This window comes from Sinohyriopsis cumingii, chromosome 6, assembly GCF_028554795.1.
Source record: "Sinohyriopsis cumingii isolate HCF-2022 chromosome 6, ASM2855479v2, whole genome shotgun sequence".
Lineage (NCBI taxonomy): Eukaryota > Metazoa > Mollusca > Bivalvia > Unionida > Unionidae > Sinohyriopsis > Sinohyriopsis cumingii.
In genome coordinates this window covers 120,512,326-120,538,055 of record NC_142966.1, presented here as the reverse complement: position 1 = coordinate 120,538,055, position 25,730 = coordinate 120,512,326, and the positions used below count along the sequence as shown (strand labels likewise).

Genomic DNA, 25,730 nt, shown 5'->3' with positions numbered 1-25,730 from the left:
TCTAGCCTACCCTGGACATAGCCTGGAATAATAGTCCAAATACTCCAGTGTTTTCCATGCTAGAATTGTCCAGCGTTTTCCATGCAAGAATTGTTCAGGGTTTTCCAGCCTACCCTGGACAGAGGCTGGAATATTAGTCCAAATACTCCAGCATTTTCCATGCTAGAATTTTCCAGCATTTTCCATCGTTTTTCATGGAATATGATGGACATTCTACAGCCGGGTAGTCAGCACTTTTGGAGAAGTTGTTGAAAGGTTTTTCATTTGTTTGTCTGAAAAGTACTTGAATGCTGAAAATTATAGACAATTGGCAAAATTAGTATTTACGTGTACGCGGTTTTGCTCCTTGTATTCCAAGGGCAGGGGATGGTGTTTCCTCCATCCTCCAGATTTGTGGGAGACCCAATATTTTAAAGGGACAAATGAAAATAGCAGTTATCATATATACTCGTGTATAAGCAGAATAATTTAGAAATAAAGAAAAGGCTTATCCACTGGCCAATGTTTAAACTTGACAGTTTTTAGGTATTTGTGTTGACTACTTTAATGGCTGTAAATCTTGGGACACGAAACAATAACCTTTTCCATGTCCTAAGACATATGCATGTAAAAAAAAGGTAACTTTCAGTGACCCGACAATTATTACACTTATATAGTACTATGAATGATTTTGTTGTTCTTTTGCATGTGCATATTTTCTGATTTCTCCAAAATGAAGTTAAATAAAGGTAAATACAGACGTCATAATTTGTGGGCCGGTTGAGTTTACCAGGGAGACCATGTTGAACTATAATGTACAGTACTTACACAGTGCAGAGCATGCATAGCATCACTTAAATCCTTACTTATTCCCAAACACAGATGCAGATTTTGCTTTATTCACCGTTTCAAACAAATTGCATTCTTCCAGAAAACATTTCAGCTAGTCCTAAATAGCTGTTTCATCTACGTTTAATCACACGCTCACAAGTTACTCATCTTCAATGATATAAGTGATCCTACAAATTGAGGTAATATTATAAAAAAAGTTACGTTCTTTTAATTATACAAGGCACATAACCATCATAATTTACATGTTCATGAAGAGTGGTAATAATAAAGGCTAAAATTATCATAGAGATCAACTAAGATCAACATCAATTTTAGTTTTGTGTTTTAGCTGAACAAACATAACTTTTCACACAATGGAAAGCTTGATGTTTCGCGTCTCCTATGTTGATAATCGGCGAATATCTTTCGTTTTGTGACAGCAGTACAGGCCAGTTAATCATTAAAACCCTGAAAGTGGCTTGTGATGAGGGAATTTTGACTGGTAACTATACCAGTACATTGATGTGTAATTGCCTTTCATTACATAATATTAACATGATTACTGTATTTTTGTAAAATTGTGTTTAAGGCATACCTATGAACTTTCAAAAGCCAAGTAGGGAGACTGAAAAATAAAAAAAAGAGATTGGACCTAAAATCGGGAGTTTTTTTGTGGCATTTTTAAAACTTTGCTTTCACTAAATATTGATTGACCTTCCTTAGGTCCAATATGTGTGAAATTCGCAAAAAACTTGCCGTTTCTCCCTGTGACATACCCCATTTTCATATTCTGGTCAGCTGTGGTCAAACTGCACAAAAACTAAAGAGTCATCTTAAATAAACAAAAAAGAAAGCCATGACTAATTAAAAGTTAATCCTTATCCATGCAACTATTTTGTGAAAATGATTGTCCCTCAGCCATAATTCAAAGAAACCACTTTCTACACTATTGTGTGTTATGCAAGCAACAGCAATTGATTGGCAAATACAGGATTCCCAATTTTGTTGAACTAAAGGTACCAAAATAGCCAGCCTCATGGTACTGTACATGTGGCAACTAAATTCCCCTCTTTGTATATCCAACCTTATTCCCTTACTGTCAACTCATAAAGTATTTAGTACTGTTTATTATAAAACATGTACTCTGAATTAGTTTTCTGAGGAAACATTTGCTGCGTGGTATGTATTTTCATTCCTTCTTTTAATTTAACTGCAATAACACATTACAGTAGTCTTCAACCTCAAAAATACATTCACTAGTACTGACAGTGACATTAAAAATGTTGTAACTTGACAGACTATGCCAATTCTTAAATGATTTGATTGTCAAATACATGTTGCTTGTGTTAAAATGGATGCTAACTGCCATCTTATAGTTTTTATTGACTTTGCTGACTTTGGCCCTTGCTACACCAAATATAGACAATTGATGAATGTGCACTATGAAAAGTAGCATGTTTTTGGACATTTCTTTTCCTGACAAAACAGTGTGCCCAGTTGGTGCACTGTGGTCATGATTTGGGGGACAGAACAATGTGCAATATTGTCCATGTATCTGTCACCAAATAAATGGGTTTGTAATTCAAAAATATTTCTGAATTTTGACTCCACTTTGGTGGGAAATACCATATTAACTCCATTGGTCTTGTTGCGTTAGAAAAAATGGATTATGTTAAGATATTAAGTATGTCTGGCTCATAGGCTGACTCCTTATCAGTAGGATTCATCTATTTATTCTTCAGAGCGAAAAAATGTATAAGCTTGTATTGCATTTAGTTTGATGTTTTATGATACAACAAAACAAGCACATTAAGGTTTTTTCATAACAAAGGAATCTGAGCCAAGTGCCATGCCTAAGTTAACAATACAGCAGCAAGTACTAGTATCTGTACAGCTGCTTATTTTGTGGACTGAGAGTCCTAATTCATTCTAGCAATGAAGCAGTTGGATGTTATGCAGCCTGGTGTGACTCACATCAGGTGTACTTCTGCAGCATGTTTGCTTTGTTTGTAACAATGCATACAAACTCTTACAGACCTTAGTTTATTCAACCTAAAAACAAATACCAAAAGCAACTCTCAGAGTCAAAACAATTGAAAAGTAACAGGCTCCATTTTGAATAAAACATCAGATTGCATGAGCATGATACATAGGAACATACAAGAAAAAACAAAAATTGTTTGCTAATCTTGACTATTGTTCTGTTGCTCCATTAACATCTATATGATCATTTCAAAGCATCAAGTAGTGGTTACAACATCGTAGCTACAAAGTAGCTACCAACAGTAGAATTAAATACTGAACCCTACTGACAGTCTGACATACTAACCACTAAGCCACATCATCTCCTGCTGTGAAGATATATATATATATATATATATATATATATATATATATGAAACCTGTTCTTCTTTATTGTCCCCTATATCTTTAAATTAAATTATGTCAATCTTTTTGTTTTATACACAGAATTGTAACATTGTTACATTGTGTATTCTTGGAAGGTTTGCCTACCTTCAATATTTGTGCAATTCATTTATAATTAATTGAACATCTAACTTAAGTTGACACCACATAACCACTATTATGCTGATGTGCTGTAATGTGTTACATTATAAGTTCTTGCCACAAAATACAAGTGACTGACACAATAATCATTACAACCATGCATTAAATGTAAAAGTCTCCACTGGTGTTTAAGCACACCTGCTAGCCTTTGCCTTAAACTGCAAAATTACTGGAAAAATCAATATTTTCAAAACTCTAAATTGTTACTATGGTAATGAACATTTTAGGCAAAATACACCAAACAAAAAAGACACTTCAATTCAAGCAGCATATGGGCTGTTGTTAATTAACTCTTCTAGTACATTAAGGAAATCAAGACTGCTTATCAAGAAAACTTATTTACTCCATAATATTTCATGTGTATGTACATGAATGCAATTTAAATCTGCAACATTTGCACTTAATAACTTAATTTAGTTTACTGTCTGTAAATGTAAATTAAATTTGTATACGTGTAAATCAACATGCATGTTTCTGTATATGACATAGGAACTACCCATTCTGATTAATGTTTCCACATCTTTGTCTGGTAGGATAATCCTGTATGACTTTTATTTTAATTCTTTTGCTTAAAGTATGTAACTATAATTTTTATATCAAAACGAACTTTAATCAATACAACATATGTACATGTAAAAAAAAAAAACGAAAGCTGCATCGAACAGTATTGTTGATACTCTCTTTGGAACTGTCTGTAGAGACACTGTTTACATATCCTCTTTGGAACTGTCTGTAGAGACAACAGCATTTACATATCCTCTTCGGAACTGTCTACAGAGACAACAACATTTACATATCCTCTTCGGAACTGTCTGCAGTGACAACAACATTTACATATCCTCTTCGGAACTGTCTGCAGAGACAACAACATGTACATATCCTCTTCAGAACTGTCTGTAAAGACAAGAACGTCTACATATCCTCTTCAGAACTGTCTGCAGAGACAACATTTACATATCCTCTTTGGAACTGTCTGCAGAGACAACAACATTTACATATCCTCTTTGGAACTGTCTGTAGAGACAACAACATTTACATATCCTCTTTGGAACTGTCTGCTGAGACAACATGTACATATCCTCTTCAGAACTGTCTGCAGAGACAACATTTACATATCCTCTTCGGAACTGTCTGCAAAGACAACAACATTTACATATCCTCTTTGGAACTGTCTGCAGAGACAACAACATTTACATATCCTCTTTGGAACTGTCTGTACAGACAACATTTACATATCCTCTTCAAATCTTGTCTGTAGCGACAACGTTTTCACATCCTCCTTGGAAATGCCTGTAAAGACAACAACAGGAGATAGGCTCAGGCTTGCAGGAATACTACTTTAAATGGAAGGCATATCTGGACATGACACTCTGAAGAACGAGTCCAGCATTGTAAGTCTGAGTCTTTATGTTCTCTTTTTTCTCGTAAAATCTCTTCATAACAAGCAAATACATCCATAACTTTGCATTGAATAAGTGAACTTCAATTCATATCTGGATCATTATCCTCCATTAAAAGTGCAAGCAGCAGTGACATGATTTAAGATATCAGACATAAATTTCAATCTCCAAGTTGGAGCATGTTGGTGCTCACAAGCCTCTTGCTGGCTGGCAAATGCTATTTTGTTCTTCTTCCAAATATTCTTGTTCCAAATCAAACTGGTCTTCATTTTTAACTCCACAGCACTGGACTCCAAAAGCTGCTTGATGTCAATCTCCTGTAATGCCTCGTTTGCCAGTCTTGACTTTGTAGCCTTTAAACTGGCCTCATTTCTTATACTGTGTCTTCAACATCTAAGCCATCAGAAGAATGATAAAACTCATGACAAGGTTTTTTTTCAAACGCTATTCATGCAATGTGGTGAAACCTCCTGCCATGACATTTTCACAAACTGCAAGGCATCCTTGATGTTATATGCATTCCAGCAATCTTTCACTGTGATGTTCCATTCACTTGTTTGCTCACCAAATTGTTTAAAACTGACTGCATATAATATGATTTGAAAGCCTTTATATCAGCCTGATCCATTGGTTGCAAAAAGGATGTGGTATTTGTGGCAAATATATGACTTATATGTTTTCCGAATAGTCTTCAAGAGTACTATGATAGCTAGGGGCATTGTCTAGAAGTAATAAGACTCTGAATGGAGTGCCTTCTCTATGGCAATGCTTTTTCAACTCACAATGCAGGTCCTTCTCAAAGTACTGCTTTCAACAATGCACTGGTCATCCAATCTTTCTCATTAGCATACCAGTAGATGGGCAGCTCCAATCATTCATACCACTTGAAGGCCCTGGGATTTTCAGAATGATAAAGAGAGGCATCAAATTGCATTCACCTTCTGCACAGCCTCCCAGGAGAAGTGTTAAGTGGTCTTTAGCAGCTTTATAACTGGGTGCAGTCTGATCTTCCACCGAAATTTAAGTGTGGTTGGGCAATTTCTTCCAGTACATGCTGGATTTGTTGACATATAAAGTTTGCTTTGCAAAGTAATCACCGCTTTCAATAATCTTTGGTAGGAAAACTTCTTGCTGCTTTATCATCAGCTGATGCAACTTCAACACTTGTGTTAACATTGTAAAGCCAAAAACATACTTTAAACCTGTGCAACCACCCAATATTGGCATCAAAATCTTTCTGATTACCTTCTTCAGATATCCTGAGAATTTCATACAGGCTAGAGGCTTTAGCACACAAAATGGCTTGGATAAGAGGAATTTTCTTCTTATGCTGATCAGCACACCAAGTCACCAACATTTTTTAGTCTGAAAGTGGGGGGGGGGGGTTTCCAGCTTTAAAACTTGCTTTTATTTTTTCCCCACTGTCACATATTGTTCCACATGTACTTTCACAAAGGTTCAAAGCATGCTTTATCATGGCATTACTCTGACCAGCTTCTTACCTTTTCACTACTTCAAGTTTAACCTCAAAAGAAATAGCCCTCCTTGCTCTCTTGCTCGTCCTTTAGATGCCATCACTAATAACTTTAAAATATTGAACAAACATTTACTTTGTAAAAAACAATCTGTGCATGTACATACACATGAAGCATGGAGATCACAAATAAACAAAATGGTGGGCATGTAAGAGCTGGGGATTGTGGGTGATATTTGCATGCGATGGTGGTACCATCTAAGAGAAAGTTGTCTCAGTAGCAGCAATCTTTTTCATATTTTTTTCCCAACTTGTGTCATTTTGAATTCGCATAAAGTGAGATTTCGTAAAAGGCGATCACACTGCAGACAGATGTAGTTCTGCAATGATACTAAATAATGTAGACTTTCTACTCACATTTAAAAATTACAGTTGAAAACCCTTTTTGAGACCAGATTTTTTTCCCTCAAATATTGATGGTTGTTGTTGTTGTAGGGTTTAACGCCATTTTTCAGCACACGATAGGCTATACATGGCGGCCAGTATAAATGGTGGAGGAAGAACCTGGGAAAACACTGGAAAGAACCACCGACCCACGAGAAGCTACTGGCAAGCTATCTCACATACCCACACTGGCCGAATTGGAGACTCAAACCCACGCAGACAGATGTGAGATAGCAATGATCCGTAATGATGAGTGCTTTAGACCACTCGGCCCCTCGGGGCCCCAATATTAATGGTTATGGAACCAGAGTTTTGTATTTGGATATTACACTTTTTTGGCCATATATCTAAAGCAGACCAGTCCAAAATGCATACAGATGAACCTTTGCAAAAGGTTGGATAAATCTGAGATTTGGAGTGAAAAGGGTTCAGGACAATCTTAAGTCCAATATGCAAACAAAAAAAATTTGCAGGGGGGAAACAGCCGATCAAAACCAACATATTTTATACACATAAGCATCTGGCAGAACAAAAAATATCTCAGAAATGGATGTATTTGGATGCATTAAGAAGTAACCCCAAAATATTTCAAACCTCCTTTTGTGCACACAAAAAATTTTAGAAGAATATCTAGTGGTCAAAGAGTTAACAGAACCTTTGTTTAATAATATTTTAAATAAACACTGTTGCAAAATGTTTAACTTTGTATCATTGTACATCCTACAAAAGCATCATATGCCCATGTCTGGGCAGTATTGATTATTTCAACATGTATTTCATATGCAACAGCAGGAAATAATATCAAGACAATCCTAGGGATGTTTAATGAAGATGTCAGAGATACTGAAGGAAAAAAATGAGTTGCAAACTGAATTCTGTTATGTAAGAAGTAAAGGACAAAAAAATGAAATAATTGCAAGCTGGGAAATGAACAGCATGGACATTATAATTATCAGCTGCTTGGCAAGTCTAGTGGGTAGATTGGGCACATGTTTATTTTTTTTATCATCTGGTTTCAAAGGCATTGTTTTGGCTAATGTATTTTTAGCCATATGCATTCTTAGATACTTTGGTAAACACCAAAGCCATAACACAACTGTTCGCTACATACAAATAAAAACAATATTTTGCAGCTGCATTAAACTTGCATCTTCAGGCAATTACAGTCTTGCCTTTTATGGAGAAAAATGAACCCCTCGTCCAAGCATTTTTGAAGGATGAGGGGCATTACTGGAGTAAATCCGGAGCCTGGGCATGTATACACAGCATCTTACTGTCACTGGCGAGAATAGGTGCTCTTCAAAGAAAAGGAAACTTTTTTATCAGTCATATGATGTGTCACCTAAAGTATCCTATATAACCAAGCAACCTGCACGACGCATCTCATAGTTTAAAGTGTTTTGTTGTCTATATGAGACAGGGAGAGAAAACCCCACTGTAGTAAAACCTCAACTTGCAACAAAGAATGGATGGGTGTATACATGCTCAGGCTCTTGCTTTACTCCAATAATGCCCCTCATCCTTCACAAATGCTTGGATGAGAGGTTCATTATTTTCCGTAAAGCCTTTGGCTTAATGTGTATACATAGAATCTTTAACCCATTAACCCCTGTTGTACTTTACCTTCCTCATCTCCCTAGTGCCACGATAACATGGCGCAGTTTACCTAGCTTGTTTCCCAAGTGCCCAGTCTGAGTGGCAGTATTAGTCTAGGCCTTTATCCCGCACAAGTTAAATTGGCACAAACTATTGGTTAATTTCAAGCCATTTCATAATTATGCAGGGATTTTAACCAATAAAATTTTAGCTTACGTAGAGTGAACACTGCTGAACAAAGAGGAAAACATTTGACTTCGATAGCGGCAACAAAAGTGGAAATATTTAATTAGAAAATGATGAAAATTACGAGAATCAGCCGCTGGGAGTAGACTTTTACTTAACAGACTCTGATGGAGTATTCACACAGTGTTAAGTTTGCAAGAAAGACGACAAGTGGAATTTCTGTGTACATAAAATGGAATGAATTTCATGTGTTGATAGTGTTAATTATTCAGTGTGAATTCATCATGGATTTTATGGATTATTCATGGAAAGATAAACAAACTGGAAAGAAAATCATTTATTTCATCTTTATGCACGAGTTTTATTTCTGCATGTAGCATGAAATTTATATCATTATGTACGTAATCTTACTGAGAACTGCTGTGCCATTTTTAGCTTAATTAAAGGAACATAAATAAGAAAATAACATTTATTGCAAGAACCTCCATCTGAAAAAATATGCAAGCCAAATACTCTTGAGAAGTCTCAGAGATACAGGCACTGGTAAGGCTAACACTGCTCTAGGTGATCTCTGCACACTGTTGGGGAATGCCTAGCTGTTTGGCTCAGGGGTTAATGAGTTAAAGATTGACTACATCTGCTAAAACATCAATAGGAAAATGGAAAGGGGTGTTAACCTGTATATCATAATCAAACAAAAATTACTATTTATATGCTATTAATAACTGCTTCAGCAAAACCTTTACTATTAATCAGAATATCCCTTAGATAAAATTTGTAAAAAGGCTTTACTGATGTCCAGTTTGCTGTTTTCAATATATTGTGCAAGGAACAGCCTCGTCTGAAAGCAGCTGATGCTGCAGCAGTTCTGTAAGAATGAGCATTTGAATTCAGACGTATCAATTCCTGATTGTTCTAAAACCATTTTTAACCACCTTGCAATAGTACTAGATGTCACAGCTCTATAGGAACAATTAGATACCAGAACTTGAGTAGATTTCGAAAGATTTTTAGTCCTGTCAAGATAATGCAACAAAGTATGCATAGCACAAAGCTTCTCATCCTTATAATGTAGTAGTTCCAACTGGGAAATCTTACCTTGTCTTGAAGTTTTCAACAAATCCGAAAAATTTAATACTATTTTATCTGCCATACAAGTCATGTTATGTAAATTCAAAGATTTTAGAGTTTGTGCTCTCGGAGTTGTGGATAAAGCATTAAGAGCAACCAGCTTCATTGTTAATAACCTTAAAGATACAGTGTCCAAAGGAAACAGGGTATACATGTATTTTAAGGCTAGCTTTACATCCAGGGACGTCATTTCAACGTTTTTCGAAGGGGGGGGGGGACCTGACATGCTTGTTAATTTTCCTATATAGGCAACAGCAATTTTACATTTTACAGCACATGCAAATTCGGGGGTGGGGGTGGGGTGGGGGCCGGCTAATGCCCCTGCCCCCTCCTAATGATGTCCCTGTTTACATCCCAAGTGTCAACATATCTTGGTTTTGGTTAAACAGTCCCTTCAAGTATCTATTAATCAACAAGGGTTGAGGCACCATGCATTCTCAAACATCCTCAAAGTAGTAAGTAACAATGCCTTGTGAGTACTGACGACACTATAAGACTTACCTTCAGTTAGCAAGGTAAGTATTTTCATTAATGAGCGACCACTCCGGTGGCCTAGTGGTTAGAGCGTCTGCCTCGGATGCGGTAGGTCATGGGTTCAATACCCGGCTGAGTCATACCAAAGACTTACAAAAATGGTACAAGCAGCTGCCTTGCTTGGCACTAAGCAGGACTGGTCAGCCTGGTGTCAGGATAATGTGATTGGGTCGGACATCATGCTACATGACTGCGGCATGATGCCCCAGTGCTAGACATCACTATAAACTGTCACACTGCAGACATCGTAGCGATATGACTGAATTTTTTTTAAAGCTACATTAAAAATCCAAAACACACACATACACACAGTTACCAAAGAATCTAAGTATGAAATTACTGTTACCTGAGAGACACAAAAGGAATTAATTTCCCTGATCTTACACCAAAAATTCCATTTTGTCCATGCCAAATTATATTGTTTAGTTGCTTCTGGTCTCCATGAATTGTTAATGATGTCCACAGCTGTTGCTGAAAGTCCTTGGTTTTGGAGCAATCCTGATACAATCACTGTGACTAAAGATAGGGTCTTCCCTAGAGGATGAGTTTGGCCATTGTGTGGAAGAGTCAGTAAATTTTTGTGCCTTGGAAGTCTAATTGGAAGAGAAATTAAACATGACAAGAGTAAAGCAAACCAGGATTGTGATGTCCAAAGTGGAACAATTAAGAGTGCTTTACTAACATCACCAGCAATAATTTTATTCAATATTTTCCCAACAAAACTGAAAGGGGGGAAAATATATAGGATTAAATCATGCCGGAGACAGAAAAGGCATCAATTTTAAAAGCACCTGGTTCTGGAAACCACAGAGGTGAACTTCTTTAACTGACAGTTTAATCTAGATGCAAAAAAGATCTATGTCTGGGACAAATGTCTGTGCACACAATCTTTGAAAAATTTCTTTCTTTAGCATCCATTCAGTGGAGTCAGAAAAGTTCCTTGACAGATAATCCGCCTGTATATTATGTTTGCCAGCAATATGAACTGCAGATTTGAATATTTTCCTTTCCAAGCACCATTCCCAAATCTGTCTAGCTAGCTGATCCATTCCACCTATATTATTAATATATGAGATAGCACATGTTGTCAGACTGAATCTCAATATGGACATTTCTGTTATCTGAATGAAAAGCTTGTAAGGCATCAGAAATTGCTAACAACTTGAGGTAATTTATGGAAAAAATGGTCTCACTCTTGTCCCATCTACCAGAGACTGATCTGTTTGAATCAAGTGCATAAGCTCCCCACCCTGAGAGTGATGCATCAGTTTGAATAATGACAGCATACTTTTCTTGTCTGATAGTTTTCCCATTCCTGTCTACCACATCTAGATACCACCACTTAAGTTCCTGGACACTTTGTGGAGATAACTGTACCGTACTGTCAAATTTTTTGTTTTTACAACGGCTTTTATTTTATCATGTTCCAAATACCTGTAGCAGCAGAGAGGGCAAACAGACCATAGAATTCCGACAAACAAATAAAACAAACAAAAAATAAAATCTGTAGAAAGGTCCAGATTTTCACAAATAAATGTTTCCTGTGAGGTTTTTATTTTTTGTTGAAACCAACCCCATCAATAAAACCCTAGTTTGAAAAGGTAGCTGAAAAATAAAGTACTCTACGTATTTATTTATTTTTTTGTTTAATTACTGGATGACCAACGTTGGTAGGCGCCCTCTCTGCTGCTATATTAATTAAAATTTTTTATCAAGACCTACATGATATCTTGTTCTTGGATCATGTAAATTTATTGTTATAAATCCATGCGGAGTAGCTTGCGCTCGTGAGAAGAAATTTCTGAATTTAATTATATCCATGTCACCACCACACCAAGTTTGATGAATATTTCGCAGCGTGTGTGTGTCTACACCATTAAACACAACTAAAATGTTGCAGTTGTCTCTAATCACATTCAGAATTTGTGTATATCATTGAGTAACATAGATCACATCTGTATTTTTATGTCTACCTCGGGAAAATATTCTAGCTGGATTTGATTGTTTATCTAGCATCACATCGTCGTATACAACTAGATTATTAATAAATCCGTCTAAAACATCTACGGATGGTGCTTCATCAATATCGGTTATAAACTCTATAACATCATTACCTTCATCCAGTAATCACGCGTTTTCACTGAAATCTTCAAGTACATCATAACATCGTTGATCATCAGCGGATGGTGCTACTAAATACAATTTATCCCATTTCAACCATCTCATTATTAAATTAAGTAATAACTGCGTCTTACCCGATCCAGATGGTCCTATGATAATCATTCTGATGAAATTTGGTAACGCAGGGTGGTGTTTAACTGGCTCTCGTTTTCTTGTCGCTGAGAAATCAATTATATCCATATATATTATATCATGAATTTATATTGCTTACGCTGTAGATTTAAAACTCCAACTACTGATTTAGCTACGGTTACAACAAAAAAAAAAAAAAAATAGCGTATGGTGGAAAATGTTCTGTGTGCGGTAGGAAGAAATTTTCATTTTTACCTAATAAGCGCGGTGGTGATATTGCTAATTTGATGTCAAAGTTTCCAGGTACTCCATGGGCTAAATACAGCGGAGAAAAACATCTACCAGGATATAATTATTGCGGTCCTGGTACCAGACTTGATATCAGGCTCGATAATCAAGATCAACCAAAACCAGGCGAGGAACCAATAAACGCTATTGATCGAGCTTGTCACGCTCATGATGTTGCGTATAAAAGTAAAAATCTACAAGATAGACATATTGCAGATGTGAAATTAATTCACGCGCTAGATTCTATAAAAAATAAAAATATCAAAGAAAAATTAGCTAATTCGTTAGTAAGATCCGCGATGAAAAGTAAATTAGCGCTTGGGGCTGGTAATATATAAATAGAATCGATTTATTATTCACCAAGAGGATACTGGAGAGGCAAAGCAGCAGTTGGTAAACTTGCTGATGCAGCAGCGGTTAAACATTCTACTGCTAAAACGTGGTTATCCAAACAAGCAATATGGCAAATTTACCTACCACCACCGAAACAAATTCAGTACACGTATTTCGATGTCAGTGTTCCTAATGAAGTTCATCAAGCTGATATTCTGTTTTAACAGCATGATACTGTGCGTGGAAAAACGTACAAGTACGCGTTAACCGTAGTTGATGTTGCAAGTAGATATAAAGAAGCAGAACCGTTATCGATGAAAACATCATCTGAAGTAGCCGATGCGTTTGAACGAATTTATCAACGAGGTGGTCTGCAATGGCCACAATTATTACAGGTTGATCCTGGTAAGGAATTTCTTGGTCTAGTATCATCGTTGATGAAACAACATAATACCAAAATAGAACGAGGTCATACTGCAATTCACCGTGATCAGGCAATTGTTGAGCGATTTAATCGAACACTCACTGAGCGGTTATTTGGATATCAATACGCAAGGGAATTTATTCAAGATAAAAGATCTCGCGAATGGGTTGCAAGATTACCAAGCGTGATAGCTGCATTAAATAATGAGATTGCACGAACAACCAACATGAAACCCATTAGCGCAGTCACAAAAAAAATATACCAACACAACGAAAAGATGTTGAAAAACAAAAAATATTGGGTGATGTTACAGTTAGATATTTATATGAGCCTGGTGAACTTGAAGGTGGTAAAAAAAGAGCGACTGATCCTATTTGGTGTGTTACTACACACAAAATATCCACCGTGACAAGATCCTCAGGTAGACCTGCAATCTACAGATTAGATTCGGCTGCTCCTCAACGTGGATTTACACGTGAACAACTACAAATAATCCCCACAGATACACAACTACCACCGCGATCACTTAACTAGCGCCGCAACGCCGATTACACTCAAAACAGGTCAACATGGTATTTTCTCGTGTATGACCGCGACTATTATCTTTTCTATCTACGGTAAATTGTCTTGAATCATTACTCGAATACCGCCGTAACATTATACAATTGCAACTTGTGCAATGATTATTCTGCTGCTGTTTTAACTCAATAATAAATTCAACATCAAGATCAAAGTCGTGTTTATTTTTTTTTTTTATCAGATTGTTTATATCCGATTATTTTTTTTCTTATTATATCATCATCGATGATGTTAAATTTATCAACGATTTCAGGAATTATAATTCTACGTAATTGAGATATCTTTCTCACCCTTGATACCGCTAAATAGACTAAATTTGACCACTCGATACGATCGTCCACAATCCAGACTCGTGTGTCAGAAATAGTTAATCCCTGAGACGAGTGGATCGTCATAGCGTATCCCAACACCCATGGAGATTTGTCAGCGCGTAATGCATCTTCGACCACACTGATATCAACGGCGACAATATCACTTAATACGAGATTCTGTTTTTCAGTCTGCCCTGGAATATCAACATTAATATTCTGTTTTCGTGTATCTGATGGTCTATAACACAACGGTACGGGTAATTCTGAATATTTTTCTTTATGTAGTTAAATAACTGCTGTTGTAAAATCGTCTCTGATTATTTTTCTGCTTGCTACTATCAAATCGTTGGGTCTCCATAAATTTAAAAAATCACCCACTGAGGTCTCTGAGATTACTCCGCGTATTATTTCACACTGAATTTTGTTTGATTGTAATCTGATTAATTTTTTAAACTCCTTTAAATCTGCATCGAGAGCTCTATGATCATCATCTATTTCTTCGTAATAATCAACGAAATTTTTTAACCAATTATGTGGAGATGGTCCAACAAAAGGTGGCGGTTGACCATGATCGCCACACATTATTATTATAGCAGTATTTTTCGTCAACAACCAATCAAGAAACGTTTTTAATGTATCTAATGACACCGTGCATATCTCGTCCCAAATAATTATTTTAGGTATATATTTTTCTCCCATTCGTTCAGGAGTCCATGTATCCCCGCGCCACCGAAAGAAACTATGATACGTGCAAGATTGTACTTGCCGCTGTTTCATCTCGCGTGCAAGTCTATGTGTGGGTGTCAGCACGATCATATCTGAATTTCTAAAAACATTAATCGCTCGAGTTGTTTTGCCGCATCCAGCAGGTCCATTGAGATATACTGTCTTATATCTGGTTATTGGATCACTCAATGATGGCGCTTTCGACATTTCTGATATTTTATTACCCTTACGATAAAAATCTCTCATTGGAACATCTGCTGATTCTGTGTAATTGTGTAATATTTCTTTTTTTATTCTCCACGAACCCCATCGTTCATCATTACTTGTAAATTTCATAACGGATTCTAAATATTTACTCGAAATATAAAACGAATCTGTTGCGACTCTGACTGCGGTCTTGGGAAATCTATTAATCATCGATAATAAATTTATAGAAACATAAGCCACCATGGAAGATCTTAGATGAGTATACTGTGGGGAGACGTCATTTATGTAACTAACGATCGTACCCAATTTTGTTCCATCGGATAAATAAACACTTTCTCGATTTACAAATATATTTCTCGCTGTTGTATCAGCGATTATAAAATCGTACTCAGCATCATCTAAAATTAATCGTGCGTGATGTCTTTTATGATCATATGCACCACCTTGAGTAAATTTACCTATAATTTTTCTACCGAGATCTTTTGCGGTTTTGAGTTTAATCTCGAGAATTTTAGGAGCTTCTTTGATGATATCATCTTCGGAAACATCAGGACATTTTTCCTTAAACTCGCTAATACCTTCATCGAGATTGATATAATCTGGCATGGGCAACCAAACTTCGGTCTGTGCATGATATGATATAATTGCCTCACTGACCACCAACGATGTCAGTATCGCACAATCTAGCATATATCGTAATAAAACTATAGGTGCCCAACGTTTTTCACAAAAATGTCTGCCAAACCAAACATAACAAATCTTGTGAAGATTTTCGTTAAACTCGAATGATTCAATACAAGCAAATCCAGTCAGATCAAAATCAGGTAATGGTCCAATAATTGCCACTCGCGTCATCTCGTTTGTAGGGTGACCGAATCTTTTAAAGTATACAGAACAATCTCCGTATCCTAGAAAACTTCCCGGATAACATGCAACCATATCAACCGAAATAACATCGTTGTAATTATACTTGGTATTCCACAATCTGCCATGTCTGTATTCGACGCAACTTGCGCGTACATCCTCAAGTAAATCAAATCGAGTTGGTTTCCATGAATTTCTTTCTCTAGCGAAATGAGCCGCAACAGATGGAACGGTAAAACAATTAGTTAGTAATTTGTCAGTATTTTCCACGTGTTTGCACTCTAAAAACTTATCGCGAGATTTTTCATCTCGTCATGGAGAGATTCTGTTTGATATATTTCACCATTTGGTCTAACAAACTGATCAAATTCACCTTCCTCATCACTTTTAAATAACCATACCGATACAGGATCGTTTTTACTTATTTCGTTGATAAAATCAAACATGTCTGCCCCAGAATTATCTGGGGGGTAAAATCTAACAGTTCGATCACGTGGAAATATTGTTACTGCGCTGGTCCATGCGTGCGCGTTATGATCAATAATATTTATTGAAGCTCCTTTCTATTTATATTTCGATTCATACAGTACCTCTCCCGTTATTGTTGATACTGCTATTGGAAATTTTAATAGTTTTCCTAGTTCAGCAACATCTTTTATTGTAGCACCGGTATCCTTAACTGAATCAGCCCACGAGTTTATTTTTTTGTGTCTTAAATCAGTTAATCCGTTTCCACGCATCGCGTTTGTAAAGTGTTCTATTACTCGTTCGGCTACACAATTTAACCTTGAAAATTTCATGGGTGCCAGTTTATCAACGTTGGTTTTTTTATTTATCTCATAAATTCCATAAATAACTGCTGTTACAGGACACGCTCGCTCATAATACGGTTTGTCAACACCCGTCAATAGACCCGGTCTGGAATTTTTACTTAATATAACAGTTTTATTATTACCAAGGACAGGATCATATTTGTCACGGTTAATCCAACTACCTGTTTGTTAATACAATAAATTTTACTTTGAAGAAATATTTTTGATTGCCCTCGTATTCAGTGATGTAGTTAATGATAGTTGCCGCTCGCTTGTCATTCATTGTGGCGTCCTTGACAGTATTGAGAATAATCTTGAACGTTGACCATGTGTGAGATGCACCATCTGTGTAAAATTCTTTCTTGGCGTCGTGAATTTTCAAGATCAGACTTTTATTATTCGGATCAACCAGATCTCGTACTGGTAAGTCTGGAGATAATCTGTCGAGGTTGAATTTATATTTAACAGGCCTAGCTTGGGATAATTTCTCAAACTCGTTCAAATAATTAAAACAAATATTTAAATAAAAAATATTATATATACAATGTCTCAATGCAGATGGTTGATGATCGGTTCAGTAAATCGATGCAATAAATCCTGTAGAGGTGAATTTTGTTGGATGCACTTACAGGGCATACGGCGGGGGAGTATAGGACCAATACCATGTCTGCGGTGTGGTATTGGAGTGCGAGGCAAAACAGAATTATGTGGAAAGTGCGGTGGAAAACGGTTCAGAGAGCTTAAAAGATATTATGAGAAAAAAAATAATAATAGTGAAAACGCTATAAAATCCATAGAAGATTATATATCAAGATTTCAGACAAACAATGATTTAAACAAATAATATTATTATAATGGAGCAAAATATATTTATCCCACATCCTGTCATTAAGAATTATGAATCAGATCATAATGGCATGATTAGAAATTGCATGTTGAAGAGACCGGTTGGTACTGTTTCTAATACTGGCTATCTTAGATTCACTGTTGGGAAGAAAAGGTATCTGTCATCGATTTACGTACGAGTGTTTCTTCAGAGTGATCAAAGACGATCTTGTTATTGATCATGTTGACGGAGATCCTCAAAATAATAGTTTATCCAACCTTCGTGTTGTCACGCAAAGCGTGAACTCTGCATGTGGTAATACTGGAAGATGTAAAACATTTTCTAGAAGGGCGGTAAATTCCACAAACACAGAAACTGGCAAAGTAATTATATTTCGTTCGATATGTTCTGCTGCGAAATATTTTGATATTCACCCGTATTCAGTACAAAAAGTAGCAGAAAATATAACCAGATCTGCTTTCTCAAAAAAATATAATATATAAAATCACCTTTCAGTATCAATAATTATCATCTCTACTTCGAATTAGATTTATTTTTTTTGGGGTCAGAAATTATCATTATTATACTACTTATTTTTTGACTCATGAAAGGGAGGTAATTTTTTTATCCTTGGTATATGGTCATAATCGTATACAACATCCAAGGTCTGTGATGCCTGGTGGAGCATACCCGTTTATGATTTCTAACTTACAAAAATATACAGTTCGTGTATTTTTCTGTTCTTTTCGTGAAACATTTAGAACAGCGCAACACATAGACAGCACATAGAATACATGTATATTTTATCTAACCTACAGAAAACCGAGCGCAGTATGACGTATATTCCAGCTTACTGAGTGCAGAATCCAGCGTCTAGTCTGTATCGATCGTGGCGGGTTAATTTTAGATCTAATGTACAGCACATGGATCCTGCATATACTGACTCGATTACAGAAATACGTGCATAATAGTGTTTGGAATTAAAAATTAGTTGCATTTTTCTTGTTCAGTGCAGAAATATAATGCGAGATTGTGTACGTATGTGTGATTATTTATTTATCGAGTAATACTCCCTTTGACTACGAATGGAAAATCTCGTAATATATATTTCTTCATTGAACAGTTATTGAGTGAATGAAAAATCTAGCAATTAGATGATCTGGACCGGATGTTCAATCATAGATGGCGTGGTATAGTAAACAGGAAATTCCTTAATCCAGCTTTATAAATCTAACATGTTTGGTGAGAATATATTGTATAAACGTATTTCTTGAATTCAGAATTGTCTTTTGAGCAAATATATTTGAAATTAGTTCCTTAGTTATATATTAACTTCCAAAACATGTTTCTAACAAGATTCGATAGCTCAATCAGTATCGTATTGGACTTTGACGCTTGCGGTCCAGGATCGAATCCCCATGGCTGACAACTTGTCGGTGGTGTACGCATAATTGCGATTGTTATAATTAATTGGGGCTCCACCAGCCCCCCCCCCCGCTCTCAGAACACCGTCCTACCATGTCAAACGTGGTAGATACATGTTTTTGTATTTCCCACGAGTTGATTATTTGGTGGGTGGGTGTTCTGTTGAGCGGAGAAAATGACCTCATTTCATTCATTACATCTCATTTCATTCATTTATTACATCTCATTACATTCATTCATTCATTACATATATTTCATTTCATTATATATATTTCATTTCATATTTACTGAACCTGCTAAAAGACTCGAATAGAGGTTCCATTTCATAATATATGTTCGTGCTGTCATTCATTGCATACTTAAACCTGCTAAAAGACTCGAATAGAGGTTCCATTTCATAATATATGTTTGTGCCGTCATTCATTGCATAATCTGAGCTCGCTAAAGACTCGATAGGGGCTCTTCATTCATTAAATGTTCTGTGTGCCTGGTGAACTTGGTAGAATGCGATGGCAATTTGCGAGTTCTTGGCTGTCCTTGAAACATCCCGACGAACTCGCTAAAGACTCGATAGGGGTTCTGTAGGGATAATTTATTTTTATTTTAAAGATTTATTTATTATATAATGAACCATGAAAATATTAAAGACATTATTTCTGCTATCAAAAAACTAGAAGAAAACGGAATTAATATATCTGATGAACTAAATCCTGAAAAAATAATATCTGATTTTGAAACGTTAGAAGAGCTTAAGAATGAAAATAAGTACGTTCTATCATCTCATATAAGTTCATAAAGCGGATTCAGGCAGCTATGTTTCAGTCACTGGCTATGGTGAGCGATGATCAAGTAAATAAATTTGTTCCTCTTTCTGTCGCAGTAGAAAAGGTCAGATCGCTGTTATCCCATGAGTATGAAACGAATAAAACAATCAGTACCTGCATAAGATACTTAAGAAAAATGATGTCAGCATGTAACGACCAAAGCAACCCTGTCTGAAATATTCTGAGATTATATTTATTCTGAATTATCATATATTTGTTCTGAAATATTTTATTTATTCTGAATTATTCTTTATTTATTCTGAATTATATTTATTCTGAATTATTATTTATTTATTCTGAAATATTTTATTTATTCTGAGATTATATTTATTCTGAGATTATATTTATTCTGAAATATTTTATTTATTCTGAATTATTATGTTTATTCTGAAATTGATGGGCTGGTTGGTACTCAGAATTATGTGAAATGATCAGATTTGCAATTTTGATGGGTTAGTTGGTAGTCAGAATTATGTGAAATGATCAATTTCATAATTTTGATGGGCTAGTTGGTACTCAGAATTATTATTTATTTTATTTTTTCTGAATTATTTTATTTATTCTGAATTATTTATTTATTCTGAGATTATATTTATTCTGAAATATTTTATTTTTTTCTGAAATTGATGGGTTAGTTGGTACTCAGATTTATGTAAAATGATCAAATTTGCAATTTTGATGGGTTAGTTGGTACTCAGATTTATTATATTTCTTCTGAATTATTATTATTTATTCTGAATTATTATTTATTTATTCTGAGATTATATTTATTCTGAAATATTATATATTTATTCTGAGATTGATGGGCTAGTTGGTACTCAGAATCATGCAAACCAATCAATTTTGTAATTTTGATGGGTTAGTTGGTACTCAGATTTATGTAAAATGATCAATTTCGTAATTTTGATGGGTTAGTTGGTACTCAGAATCATGCAAATCAATCAAATTTATAACTCTGATGGGTTAGTTGGTACTCAGATTTATTATTTATTTTATTTTCTGAATTATCCATTAGATCGTCGGGTAAAGTTGCCTGATTCTCAAATTGATTTCAATTGAATAAAATATCAAAACCAGTAAAAATTACAAAAAAATCAGTAAAATCAGCTCAAATATCAGTAAAATTATCTCAAAAAATATGTAATTTTTTACTGATTTACTGGTTTTTACTGGTTTTGATATTTTATTCAATTGAAATCAATTAGAGAATCAGGCAACTTTACCCGACGATCTAATGGACAAGATCACCCAAGATGGGTATAATACCCCTCAAAAACACGAAATTTGTTGATTTTTCACTGAAATTCAGAAAGAAAAAAAAATATTTCTGATAAAATAAAATAAAATAAAATAAAATATTTCTGATAAAATAAAATAAAATAAAATAAAATATTTCTGATAAAATAAAATAAAATATTTCTTAATCCGCTCCTTATTTGATTCATTCTGGAATATTATTTTTTTAAGTTGATCGACTTTAATACAGGAGTGTGCATAATTTAAAATCTGATCTCTGCTACAAATGATCTTGATAATATGTTTTTGACGGAGCTCATCTAACTGTTCTTGTGTTAATAAGAAATCCTCACTTCCGTATTCATCGATAACTAAATTAACGTTAAATTGCTCCATGTTTTGTGAAAACGCTGTTCTGATGGCGTTTTCAAGTACTTCTTTGTCGTGTTTAAAAACCCTCACGTGCTGGTACATTATATAATATTTACTTGATTAATTAAGATTTCACATACAGATTTATCACAAGTTCTTCTCCACGTATGTCAATTAAGCGATTGAGGTGGTCTGTGAGCTTAAAATTTATTCGTGTTAACATATTATTGTGACACCGCAGATAAACAGGATTAGTTGGTTCTTGCACGATTAAACTTCCAGGGGAAACTTTTGGTGTAAATGTATATAAAATATATTCTTGTTGAGCCTGATTTGATCTTCCGAGATCTATTTGATAGCTGCCATCGACTACGTCACGAACCAGATTGACCATGATAGTGCTGGTTATATTAACGATTCCTGGAGATACGTGTCTGCCGCCGCCATGTGGATCGTTATCATGTCTAAGAACAGTTGCTAGTGGTGCTAGTTTTCTCCATGCGCCGAGTATTTTAGGATAAAACTCATCAATGACATCATTGACAGATTTTCTTAATTTATCCGGATTATAATCAGGAAACTTAAACGTTACAATGTCAGCTTCGGATATTTTGAACTTAGCTGCGAAAAATCTTCTATGATCGCCCGATGATTCAAACACCAGGTTTATGATTCTATTATGAAAATATTCAATAGTATCAGCTATATTATTTAAAATTTCTACTCGTTTAATAATTTCTTCACGCGTAGATGTCACATCGGACAAATATTCATGAAAAAGAATACGTAAATCAACCAGTTGTTCCTCATGATCTGAATTTACGATATGAATGACATTATTGATATTCAAATCGTAAAATGAATTACCACCATCAACGTTGTGTAAGAGCCAATAGTACTCACCAGTTTTATCGACACGAAATTGGTCCCGTTTATCCCATACCCGTTTTTCTATGTTCCACCAGAAACTTGTATAATTCATTTTAATATTATGATGAAAACTTTTCGATGATGTAAAATCAGATTTTTTTGGTCCTGGTGGTGCTTCATACACCGGGGGAGCATCCGGCCAACCTAGTACGGATCTTATCATGGATTGATAAATATCAACGACGTAATCGGGAGAATGTATCTCAACCGTTGAAGATAGCGTCGGTTCATGAACGTTAATTGATATTTTTGCTTCTTTTCCGGTTATTGATTTTATTCTACGCTGAAATTCCTCATTGATATCTTCAATCTCATAACTACCAGTGGGTATTCCAACATCTATCCAGTCAGGAGTACCATCTGGTTTGTTCTTGTTAGCAAATACGAGCAAATTATTTGCTGGTGTACCATGAAATGATTTTGATCTGATATTTGGCCAGCTGTAATATACATGTAATTGAGCTAACGCTATTTCCTTTACTGGAATTGCAGTAGGAAAATTAATACTAAATTCAGGATTAGATGAACTTACCGAGATCATCGTTATCTTTGGCGGAGTTGTGTTAGTCACGATCTGCTGGAGTAATTCTGTCATTATTAATACTTGTATCTTTAATACCGATACCTTCGTCATATATTTTAGTCATCATTGAAAACTCGAAATCAGATATAATTCCATCACTGAGACTCGCTGATAACAACGAGGATAATTTCGAGTATGCTACCGTCGCTGTGTGTAATTTTATTATGTAATCGGATAATTTTTCGTTCGTGTAAGTACATATTTTTTTTGCGATGATATTGAGCACACCTGCAATCGTTGTTGCCGCTGAAATACAAATAGTCATGGCTACTGGTGCCATCATTGTCACCGCTGATAATATAACACCCGTTCCAGCAACAACAGTGGATACTGAATAAACAATCACATCAACGATAACTAATCGTCGTCGATATTTTTTTTACTTTTACTGTATATTGTTCGACTTGATCTTTTAGCGCCGCCTGCCATTCACGCGCTTGATTGTACCTGTATTGTGCACCGTCCATATATTTTTATGCAGTAACCAATTGAGGTGTTTCAGCTACAAATTCCAAACACCACCAGTAAGATGTTGCGGTTAATTTCTTATCAGCTACTTCCAGGATAAATATTTCAAATCGCGCAGCACTGAACATGGACAACCAGTACACGTCAGTGACTGTTGCGGTATAGTTGATAGTATTATTTTGCTGCGACCATGTTGCAAATCCCGATGATACTGTGTATACGATGTTTGTGATATGTCCGGGAGTTATTCCGGTTGGAATTTTAATCAGACTGGTTTTGTTAACGATCTCAGGAATTCCCGCTACGATGTCTTGCTGTGTTTGTTTGATCGTGTCAATGTTGGTCTTGATATCAACGAGTTTTATGTCAATGGAGTGCGGAGAACCAAAAAAATCTTCAGCGGTTTTTTGATGGTTTCTGCGAAATCTTGCAAAAGCGCCCACGTGAACATCATACTCAGCCCGTAACGTGGATAATTTATTATCTACGGTACCATAGCTAATGTCAACATACTTTTTCGTTGCAGCATCTTCACCGGATGTTGGATCTCTTAAAACTACTATTTTGTTTCCGTTCATGCTGAGTTCACCTGTCATTGTGTCGCCGGTGTTTTTCACGCGATTAGCAATGCTTCTTGTAATTTCATCTCTGATGGTTGCAAACGACATACTTGAATCCCTGATTCTGCCGCTGTTAGTAAACACAGGAATATTATCTGTAACTGCACCGAGTACTCGTTGAACTATATCATTCCATCTGATATTGCTTGTTTTTAGTTTACCATATCGATCTTGAAAAATAACAACCTCATCTGGGTCAACTCCAGCCAGGTTCATAATATCAGCGAGGTCATCCTTAGTCGCGTACTTCGACAGATCAACGTCGCCGGATGTTCTCTTAACACGTGAGAATCTTCTTCCGTAAATATCAACCATTATAATAAGACCTGTTGTTTAAAACGCTTTACGTGCAATGAATCGGTTGCTTGTATAATCATGCAAGACTTTATGTGGCGGTTTGGATGATTTTGATATAGCGTCGAGTACATTAATTACTTCATGGCCGCATATTGGCGGATCTGTCATTGTTTGTGTGGGTAGCGTTCAATACCAAACTTGCGCGTGAAGTGGTGCGACATACTTGATAAATTCAACGGGTGGAGCTAACCCGTATGAATCAAAATAAACGATTCCACGTGGATCAACCGCGTATGATACCCAATGAGTACCGGGTCCTGAATTTGAGTCTAGATTAATAATACCCGTTTCGAGTTTATTCGGTTGTTTCGGTAATTGATCTCGCATAAAAACACCTCTAAAGGCTTTTATTTTTAATTTTTTAGCGGCATCAAGTAAATCAAAATTTGATGCTGGAGTATCTAACGTGGAAGCCTCAGACCTCTTCCCCAGTGAGATCCGGGTAATCTTAGACCGCGTCCCTTTTTTTTGTACCCCTTTCCTGTTGCTTTCTTTAGAGCCATTCCAGCAGCTGTTCCAACAGCACCTAACGCGGCTGCTTTTGCTATGGCTAGAGCAGCAGCAGCTATTAATGCTGGTATAGCCGCAAGAAGTGGAAATATACCACCCCTTTTAACCATGTCTTTGATGGCGCTCAGAGAAAGATGAAATTGAACTCCAGTTTTTGATTCCAGGGCTTTATTGAAATGTTTAATCTGATTATTTGTCAACGATAATTTGTTTGGACCACCACTAATCTGATCTCGTTTTAGTGATATTTTAGTTCCGCATTTGTTGGCGGTTTTTGACTGAAGCTTTTTAACCTGACCAGGAGTCAGAGTAACATTAACATGACCATACAACATTTTTATATAAAATATATTTTTCTAAATAACATGATTAAATATTTTCCACTGGTGCATCAACGACCCTCATTCGACCACTACCACCTTCTAGTAACATGGCTTTATCGCTAAGTATGACCGTGATTGCTCTATAATCAACACCACCTGTATTCAATGTTGCTTTAAGATGTATATCAACGACAGATTGTTTTGATAGATCAAGATGCTCCAATGAAAAATAATAAATCGGATATAAAGTTTTGAAATCATGTTGTGATATTTGCAACCCAGTATCCACGTTTTGATCACGTCCCATGAATGACAT

General features: G+C 35.8%; 1 protein-coding gene and 1 pseudogene across 2 annotated transcripts in view; both read right to left on the bottom strand.

Annotated features, from left to right (window-relative positions):
• The window catches only part of LOC149797844 (E3 ubiquitin-protein ligase RNF130-like), a 99,635-nt gene that overhangs the window by 38,989 nt on the left and 34,916 nt on the right, over positions 1-25,730 (bottom strand). The window lies entirely within an intron of this gene.
• Positions 8,380-9,799, bottom strand: LOC149797846 (uncharacterized; annotated as a pseudogene).